The sequence below is a fragment of the Dipodomys ordii genome, unplaced genomic scaffold, assembly GCF_000151885.1.
Source record: "Dipodomys ordii isolate 6190 unplaced genomic scaffold, Dord_2.0 Scaffold6, whole genome shotgun sequence".
NCBI lineage: Eukaryota > Metazoa > Chordata > Mammalia > Rodentia > Heteromyidae > Dipodomys > Dipodomys ordii.
Window position 1 is genome coordinate 323774 of NW_012267222.1, and position 9859 is coordinate 333632.

The following is a 9859-nucleotide window of genomic DNA, read 5'->3' on the forward strand; positions in this document are numbered from 1 at the left end:
CAACAACAACAACAAAAACCCCACCAAACTGTATGAAGTGAGGTACTAGCAGGAGCTCACACTTGGATCCTAGCTCACTGAGGCTCAAAGTGGAAGGGTTGTGATATGAGATCCGGAAGGGCAGACTTTTTTTTTTTGTTGGTCATGGGGCCTGAACTCTGGGCCTGGGCACTGTCCCTCAGCTCTTCAGCTCAAGGCTAGCGCTCTACCAATTGAGCCACAGTGCCAGTTCCAACTTTTTCTGTTTATGTGGTGCTGAGGAATCGAACCCAGGACCTCATGCATGCAAGGCAAGCACTCTACCACTGAGCCACCTTCCCAGCCCGGCAGACATTCTTTTTTTTTTTTTTAATTCTATATGGGGGGCTGGGGATGTGGCTTGCCTAACATTCATGAGGCCCTCAGATTCCTCAGCACCACATACACAGAAAAAGCCAGAAGTGGTGCTATGACTCAAGTGGTAGAGTGCTAGCCTTGAGCAAAAGCAGCTCAGGGACAGTGCCCAGGCTCTTAAACGTGTGTGTGTGTGTGTGTCCCACACAGACACTTGTGACCGTGTGTGTGTGTCCCACACAGACACTTGTGACCGTGTGTGTGTGTGTGTGTGTCCCACACAGACACTTGTGACCATGCACAGCTTTGAGATTGAGATCTGGGGAGGGAATCTTTTTTTTTTTTTTTGGCCAAGACTGGCCTTGAACTTTGATCTTCCCTATCTTTCCTTTAGAAACTATGGTTTACAAGCATGAACCACAGTGCTGTGCTTACAGGAATTTTTTGTGGGTGGTGGTAGTGGTTGTGGGGCTTAAACTCAGGGCCTGGGCACAATTCCTAGCCTTGAGCAACAATTCCACTTCTAGTTTTTTGTTGGTCATAGGGCTTGAACTCTGGGCCTGGGCACTGACCCTCAGCTCTTCAGCTCAAGGGGAGTGCTCTACCACTTGAGCCACAGTGCTACTTCTAGTTTTTAAGTGATTAACTGGAGATAAAAATGTTATGGGGACTTTTCTGTCCGGGCTGGCTTCCAACCATGATCCTTAGATCTCAGCCTCCTGAGTAGCTAGGCACAGGAATTTTTAAAAAGTGGCACTGGAGTTTGAATGGTCCCCAAACTTGACAGGCTGGCATTATACACGCTGAGCCACCCAATCAGCCGTCTTCTGCCCCAGCATCCCTCCAGCCCTAGTTGGGATGACAGGCACACACACCATGATGCTCAGCTTCTTCCAGGGAGATGGAGTCTGAGGAGCTTTTCTTCCTCAGCTGGTCTGGAACCCAACACCATGATTTTGAGTTCTCGGCCTACCATTAAGCTATGGTAACATGTACTCAGCATTACACCTACATGGGCTAAGAAGGGGGTCTCAAAAACACCTTAAATTAGAGGAAAAAGGGTAAAAAAGTGCAGCAGTGGAGCAGACTGAACTACACTACTTGTGGGTAGAGATGGTAGAGGGAAGGAAAATGAGGAAACAGATTACACCGTACCAACGGAAATGTACTTATTACCTGACTATTGTAACTGTTACCCCTCAGGATATCACCTCTATGATAACAATGAGATAATTTTTTTTAAATACCACCTTTTTCTAGTTGTTGAATGGTAACCTTTTGTACAACTCTTAAAGATAAAAGAAGCATAATTTAGTCCAGACACCAGTGGCTTGTGCCCATAACCCAAATACTCAGGTAGCTGAGATCTGAGGATTTGGTTCAAAGCGAGCCTGGGCAGGAAAAGTTCACGAGATTCTTATCCCCAGTTCACCCATAAAAAGCTGGAAGGGAGCTGTGGCTCGTTAGAGTGCTGGCCTTGAACAAAAAAGTTCAAGCACAAACTAGGCGCCAGTGGCTCACACCTGTAATCCTAGCTTACTCAGGAGGCTGAGATCTGAGGATCTCGGTTCAAAGCCAGCCCAGGCAGGAAAGTCCGTGAGACTCTTATCTCCAATAAACCACTAGAAAACCGGAAGTGGTGCTGTGGCTCAAGGGATAGAGCACTTGCCTTGAGCTGAAGAGTGCAGGGACAGCGCCCAAGCCCAGAGTTCAAGCCCCATGACCGACCAAAAAAAAAAAGTTCAGGCACAGCACCAATGTCCCCAGTTCAAGCCCCAAGACCCACACAAAAAATAAAAACAAAAAACTAATTCATTATAAACATTCCTTAACTTTCCTATTCTGCAAAAAATATGAAAGATGGGTGCTGCTGGGTGCTGGTGGCTCACGCCTCTAATCTTAGCTACTAAGGAGACTGAGATCTGAGGATCGCAGTTCAAAGCCAGCTCCAGAAGGGAAGTCCATGAGACTCTTATCTCCAATGAACCATCAAAAAACTGGAAGTGGCGCTGTGGCTCAAGTGGTAGAACACTAGCCTTGAGCTTGAAGAGCTGAGGGACAGCTGAGGGGCTACAGCGCCCGGGCCCTCAGCTCAAGACCCACAGCCAAAAAAAAAAAAAAAGTTGGTGCTGTGGCTCTTGTCTATAGTCCAAGCTGAGATCGAAGGATCACAGGTTCAAAGGCAGCTCAGGCAGAAAAGTCCCTGTGATGAGACTCTTATCTCCAATTAACCACTCAAAAACCGGAGGTGGCACTGTAGCCCATGAGATAGAACGCTAGCCCTGAGCACAAAGCTCAGGGACAGCACCCAGACTCTGAGGTTCAAGCCCCACAACCGATTTTTTTTAAGAAAGGTATTAAAACATCATTCTATTACTCACGTTATGGATCTCTGACCTATACCTAGTGAGGACAAGAGAATCTTTTGCAGCTAATCTCTTCCAACAGAATGGGCAGGAGACAAGAGGGATGCTCAAGGCCAAACCTGGGAAAATGAGTCCCCAGGAGTTCTCACGAGCACTGACCTTGAGCAGTCCACAGAACAACCAACCAATCAAGGCCTCCACAAATGACAGCCTGCTGCCATCTCGCTCTAGAGACTCAACACAGGGAGAGCATGACAATTTCAGAGGAATAACAAGCTCTTTTCCTCCTCCTCTCCTCCCTCCCTGATTTCTTGTTCTGGCTATGTAGCTAAGTCTGTCCTGAACCTGCTCAGGTAGGAGCATAGTGAATACTGGAAGTACAGGTGTGTGCAACCCTGCTTGGCTTGCCTGGTGGATAGGAATCACCAGGGGACATTCCTCAAGCCTCCCAGGACATTAGAAGATTCGTGGCATTAGAGAACATTGTTCTGTAGAAAAAGATGAACTCGTTTTTGTGCCAACCCTAAAGCACTAAAGTCTATATTTACTACTCTATAACAGAACATAGAAAGACTTTAAAAGTGGGAAGATGTGTTGATATGTCTGCCTAGATGACCTGGTCTCCCTTTATCTTACCCAGGAGCCAGAGGAAGATCTTCAGAGTCAGGGGTCAGTACACGCCTGTAGGCCCTGTAAAGTGTTGCTCCCCCAGCCAATTCTGCACAAGCAATGTGGGAAGCAGCAGCCTCAGCAGCTGTCATGAGGCACATCATCTGATCCACACACATCAGCGAAGAAAAATCTGTTAGGCATTTAAACATCTAGAGAACATAACTGAAAAAAAATAAATAATTGCCTAGAAACATATTTTTCTCACTGGTCTGTGTATAGATATTTTTTTCGGGGAGTGTCTTTTTTGTTTTTTAACTCACTGGGGCTGTAACCTTGCCTTTTTTTGGGGGGGAGGGGATGGGTAGGGTAAGATGAGGTTTGAACTAAGCCTTGCACTTGCCAGACAGGTACTCTGCCACTTGAATCACGTTCCCAGCCTTCTTGTGTTTTTATTTTTTTGTTTTTCTAAATAGTTTTTTGAGATAAGGCTACCTTTAGTCAACTTAGCCTCAAACTTGAGATCTTATTTCTGTAGCTGCTACAATATGTACCATCATTAAATTTTAATGGCGTTGCCAGGCACTGGTGGCTCACACCTGTAATCCTAGCTACTCAGGAGGCTGAGATGTGAGGGTCGTAGTTCAAACCCAGCCCAAGCAGGAACATCTGTGAGACTCGTATCTCCAATTAACCACTAGAAAACCAGAAGTGGTGCTGTGGCTCAAGTGGTAGAGCACTAGCCTTAAACTGAAGAGCTGAGGGACAGCGCCCAGGCCCTGAGTTCAAGACCCATGACTGAAAAAAGAGAGAAAGTGTTTGTTTTGTTTTTTGTGGTCATAGGGCTTGAACTCTGGGCCTGGGCACTATTGCTGTGCTGTTTAGCTCAGGGCGAACGCTCTACCGCTTGAGTCACAGAACTACTTCCAGTTTTCTGGTGGTTAATTGGAGCTAAGAGTCACACAGACTTTTCTACCCAGGCTGGCTTTGAACCGTGATCCTCAGATTCAGCCTCTTCAGTAGCTAGGATGACAGGCGTGAGCCACTGGCACCTGGCCAAGAGAAAGAAAGTTTTAATGGTGTCTTTAATACATTTTTCTAAATTTTATATTTTCTAAAATTAAAATCTAAAAGAGGATTTTTGGAAATAGACTTTCTACTGTTATATACAGGGCAGTGAACTTAAAAAGCAGCAGACCTGCCGGGCTCACGCCTATAATCCTAGCTACTCAGGAGGCTGAGATCTGAGGAATCTTGGTTCAAAGCCAGCTTGGGCAGGAAAATCCTTGAGACTCTTATCTCCTATAAACCACTCAGAAAACCGGAAGTGGCACTGTGGCTCAGAGGTAGAGTGTTAGCCTTGAGCTGAAGAGCTGAGGGACAGTACCAAGCCCAGAGTTCAAGGCCCACGACCGACCAAAAAAAAAAAAAAAAAAGGCAGACCCACTCCAGGAAATGGAAACAAGGTTTTTTTTTTCTTTGTTGCTTTTTTCATTTTGTTTTCTTTTTGTCTTGTCTGTCTTTGGGAGGGTCAGGGGAGGCACAGAAATGGAGGGACAAAGAGTACACAGGCAACACTGGTCACTGGACACTGTGTTGAAAGTGAACTGCACAACTTGTGAGTGGGGATGGGAGAAAAGAACAGGGAGAGAGCGAGGGAAGGGTTGACATGTACTCTTTATAACAAAAAAAATTTTTTTCTTTAAAGCAACAAAACTTTCTACTTCCCTGTTTGGAAATAGTAGGGGAAACACAAAGCACAACTAGCATATTTAAACAGTTATCTCTTCTGCACATGCGGGAGAGTGCTGGCAGCAGGTTACATGTGGAGAACAATACAGAGGAATGGAGCAGCTCCCATTCTACACATGGCTACAGATTACCTACCACCTACCCCAAAAGTTAAAGAGGTTCTCCGGGCCCTGTAGCCAAAAGTATTTACATTCTTTTCTGTTCATTTTAAGGTTTCAAAAGTAACTACTGCGCCAGGCGCCAGTGGCTCAAGCTTGTCATCCTAGCTACTCAGGAGGCTGAGATACCAGGATCACGGTTCAAAGCCAGCCCAGGCATGAAAGCCCGTGAGACTCTTTATCTCCAATAAACCATTAGAAAACCGAAGTGGTGCCCTGGCTCAAGCAGTAGAGCTCTCACCTTGAGCTGAAGAGCTAAGGGACAGCACCCAAGCCCAGAGTTCAAGCCCCACAACCAAAGGAAAAAAAAAAAAAAAAAAACTACCGCAACTATTCAGAGTTGCTGAAATACACCACCTAATATCACGAAGAACAATAACAAAAGTAATGTAATAATTTAACGACTACTTTTGGCATATTAAAAAACAGTATATTTGAAAAACAATACAAAGTTTAAAATAGTAATTTTAATTGTTTAAGAAAAACAAAGAGTAGGGCTGGGAAGGTGACTCAGTGGTAGAGCGCTTGCCTTGCATGCATGAGGCCCTGGGTTCGATTCCTCAGCACCACATAAACAGAAGAAAAAAAAAAAAGCCAGAAGTGGCACTGTGGCTCAAGTGGTAGGGCGCTAGCCTTGAGCTGAAGAGCTGAGGGACAGCGCCCAGGCCCAGAGTTCAGGCCCCACAACCGGAAAAAAAAAAAAAAAAAAAGGAAAGAAAGAAAAAAGAAAAACAAAGAGTAATCAATCACTAGCATTTTTACTTTCAATTATTGGCCATTCCATCCAACCTCCCAATATTGGTAATGCTGCTTGCACTACTATAAAACAAGAAATGAGCATATGTCGAAGAAATCTTACCTACGCTTTTGCTTTTCACTGTCCTTCGTCTCCCGTCTCAGGGAAACCCCAACATCAGGTCTGCTTGCCTGCCTCTGCCCACCAGTACACATCCCAGGTAAGCTCTGCTGTGCTGCGCTTGCATTTTCCAGCCTAAGCCACTAAGACGGGGCCTGCTGAGGTCTCAGGTCTGCTTATGACCCACATTTGCCATTAGCTTTTATCTGGAACTTCAGAGTCGCAAATGCTTTTGGAAGCAATTTAAACAATTCAAAAGCATGCGGCAAGGGATGGAACTCAGAGGCCTTGGACTTGATGCCCATCATGGAGTGGGGACATACATTAAAGTACCATGCCCTCACTTCAGATAACAAGCAGCGCTGTTGTGAGTCAGGTGGTAGAATAGTTCTTTCCTGGGTTCGATTCCTCAGCACCACATAAGCAAAAAGAAAAATATCGGAAGTGGCACTGTGGCTTAAGTGGTAGAGCGCTAGCCTTGAGCTGAAGAGCTGAGGGATAGCGCCCAGGCCCAGAGTTCAGGCCCCACTACCGGACTAAAAAAAAAAAAAAGAAAAAGAAATACTGAACCCTTGCAAGGGAAATGAGAGGTTTTAGGGGATGTGTTTTATTTATTTCTGTAGCTTTGTTTTTGTGGGGTGGCCTGGAGCCTGCAAGGCAGCCCGGCCCTCTATACCTGAATCACACCCTGCCAGGGGGACTTGCAATGAGGAGAGAGGTCAGAAGGAAGGCAAGGAGATTAAACAAATCTGGTAAAGTTCTATAAATGTTGAAACTGAATGATCATATAATATCCTCTTGTTATATTTGAAGATGAGCTTAACAGACTTTTTTTTCAGTGTGAGTCTTGGACTAGGCCCTGGATTTAATTTACATCACGGCGGCCATCTTCTCTGTGTCTATCTCTGTCTCTTTCTCTCTCACACACACACAAAAGAAACCCTGAAGGACTTTAAATGTGGTATTTTAAAAACCGACGAATACCAATTGTATATGTGAAATTACCTTAATTCAGAGTTGCTTCTGGTCTGGTCTCCAACACATGTAAGTTTCTCTGTAACAAACAGAAAAAACTATGTTGGTATTATATTCATGCTGTGAATAAAACATACATTTTGCTACTAAGATGTTAAAGCCAGTGATAGGCCCAGTGTTGGTGGCTCACACCTGTAATCCTCGCTACTCTGGAGGCTGAAAGCTGAGGATGGCAGTTCAAAGACAGCCCAGGCAGCAAAGTCAGTGAGACTTTTATCTCCAATTAACCACCAGAAAACCAGAAGTGGATTTCCTTTTTTTGTTTTAAAACTCTTTATAAAAGTCCCAGAAAAAAAAAAAATCCCTAAGTTGAACGTAAAGGCATGGGAGTAGGAAGAGGAGTTAGAATTCTGCTAGTGAAAATTTAAGACCCTTAAAGTTCACCTGGTCCGGACACTTCCATTTGGTGTCAGTGCAGAGGAGTCCTGAGTCTCTAGAAGCCACCGGCTGTCTATTTTCTGACTCAAGGTACACCTACATAGGACTTTTCTACTCCACACATCTGTCCACCTGCTGTCTTGGCCTTCTATCCTGGGCAGTCTTGAATGGCCAGAGGCTGCAGGGGAGGCCCCTCTGATCCCTCTCAAACCACACCAACCAGAATACAGTTTATTTGGCAACATCTATACTTTCCCAGAAAACAAGATTCAAACATGTAAAGACACTCTCTCCCCAAACTAAACTACGTGAAAGTGTGTCGCCATTTCCTAAATTACTACCTACTTATTTATCAATTCAGGAACTTGGAAGACTATAAACTTTCACACACATGGTTTGGAATCAGCAGAGCTATCAGCAAACTAACCCCTCCTCCACAATTCAGCAGTGAATTCAAGGGCATTCCCATAACAAAGAAGTTTAACTTTGGGATTATACTTCTTATATACAGGAAAGTACATACAATGCTGGTAGTAAAAAGGGAGTATGGCAAGAAAACAACTGGATAGGTTCTTAAAGAATTGAACAAGGGGCTGGGAAGGTGGCTCAGTGGTAGAGCGCTTGCCTTGCATGCATGAGGCCCTGGGTTCAATTCCTCAGCACCACATAAGCAAAAAGAAAAAAGCCGGAAGTGGCGCTGTGGCTCAAGTGGTAGAGCGCTAGCCTTGAGCTGAAGAGCTAAGGGACAGCGCCCAGGCCCAGAGTTCAGGCCCCACGACCAGACCCCCCCCCCAAAAAAAAAATTGAACAAGGAATTACTATGTGATCTAGTATTTCTAGTCCTAGGTACACACATAACAGAACTGCAAATAAGAGCCAAGAATGGAGATGCATGTCTATAATCCTAGAGGCTGAGGCAGAATGGTGGCTTTACAGCTACATGAGACCCTGTCTCAAAAACAAAACAAAACAAAAAAACCTAACACTCTGAAAACAAGAACCCAATAAAAGTGCCTATCATGGTCATAACATTCACATTACTAGCCAGAATGTGGAGACTAAACAAACGCCCAATGACAGGTGACCGAAGAAACACACTGTAGTCTATCCATAAAATAGAATATGATTGCCGGACGCTGGTGGCTCACGCCTGTCATCCTAGCTACTCAGGAGGCTGAGATCTGAGGATTACGCTTCAAAGCCAGCCCAGGCAAGAAAGACCGTGAGACTCTTATCTCCAATAAACCACCAGAAAACCCGAAGTGGTGCTGTGGCTCAAGCAGTAGAGTGCTAGACTTGAATTGAAGAGCTGAGGGACAGCAGCTGAGGGACAGCGCCCAGGCCCAGAGTTCAAGCCCTATGACCGAAAAAAACAAAAGAAAAAAGAATATGACTTGGGCATAGCTGACACACACTAGAGCATGGAGCGTTGCAGACACAAGAAGTGATATACATATTGTATGACCCCATTTTATATGAGGTAGAGGAGAGGTAAGTCCACAGAAGCAAAACAGAGGCTGCCAAGCTGACCACCTTCCCAGTCCTAAAATGGTTTAATTTTATGTGAATTTCAGTTCAGAAAAAGTGGGCGTAGGGGCTGGGAAGGTGGCTCAGTGGTAGAGTGCTTGCCTTGCATTGCATGAGGTCCTGGGTTAGATTCCTCAACACCACATAAGCAGAAAAAGCCAAAAGTGGCGCTGAGGCTCAAGAGGTAGAGCGCTAGCCTTAAGCAAAAGAGCTGAGGTACAGCGCCCAGCCCGGAGTTCAGGTTCAGGCCCCATGACTAAAAAGAAAAAAGTGAGTGTATTGCAGAAGTCAGGGAACACACAGGTTAGTCAGTTATTTTTTTTTTTTTGTAAACATACTGTACAGAGGGGTTTCAATTACATGGGCAAGATAATGAGTACATTTCTTATCAAGCATTGCAGCCTCCTCCTTTGTTTACCCTTCACATCCCTTCCCAGCCTCCCCCTGCCCCCCAGGTTAGTCAGTTATACAAAGTCCCTCCACCTCGTGAAGCCTCACCAAGGAAGGTCCCACCAGGGCACGCTAAACAAGTCAAGTCCCTCTGAAGCAGGGTCTCAATGTGTGGCACCCCTGATTCTAGGTGAGGTCTCTTGTGGTGGAGAGCAGTCCAGCTGCTGTGCTGTCTTCGGGGCTCAGCTGTCTTCTGTCCTCCTAACTACAGCCTTCTCTACCTAGCTACAATTACCACCACGTGTCCCGGGGGGCCAATGCTGGCCCAGGTGAGAATCTTCCTCTAAAATGAGGGCCACAGTTATTCCATGCTCTATAGATTCCTCTAGGTATTTTCATAGTTAAGAGGTGGTAGAGTGCTCGCCTTGAGCTGAAGAGCTGAGGGACAGCGCCCA

At 45.4% G+C, this 9859-nt stretch overlaps 1 protein-coding gene across 2 annotated transcripts in view; it reads right to left on the reverse strand.

Moving 5' to 3' along the window:
• Gnb1 (guanine nucleotide binding protein (G protein), beta polypeptide 1) overlaps positions 1-7160 on the reverse strand; it is a 33139-nt gene extending 25979 nt beyond the window's left edge. For both annotated transcript variants that reach the window (XM_013034649.1, XM_013034658.1), the window contains exon 1: positions 7080-7160. The gene's annotated coding sequence lies outside the window, so the exon portion shown is untranslated. The remainder of the gene's footprint in view (positions 1-7079) is intronic.
• Between the last annotated feature and the right edge of the window lie 2699 nt (positions 7161-9859).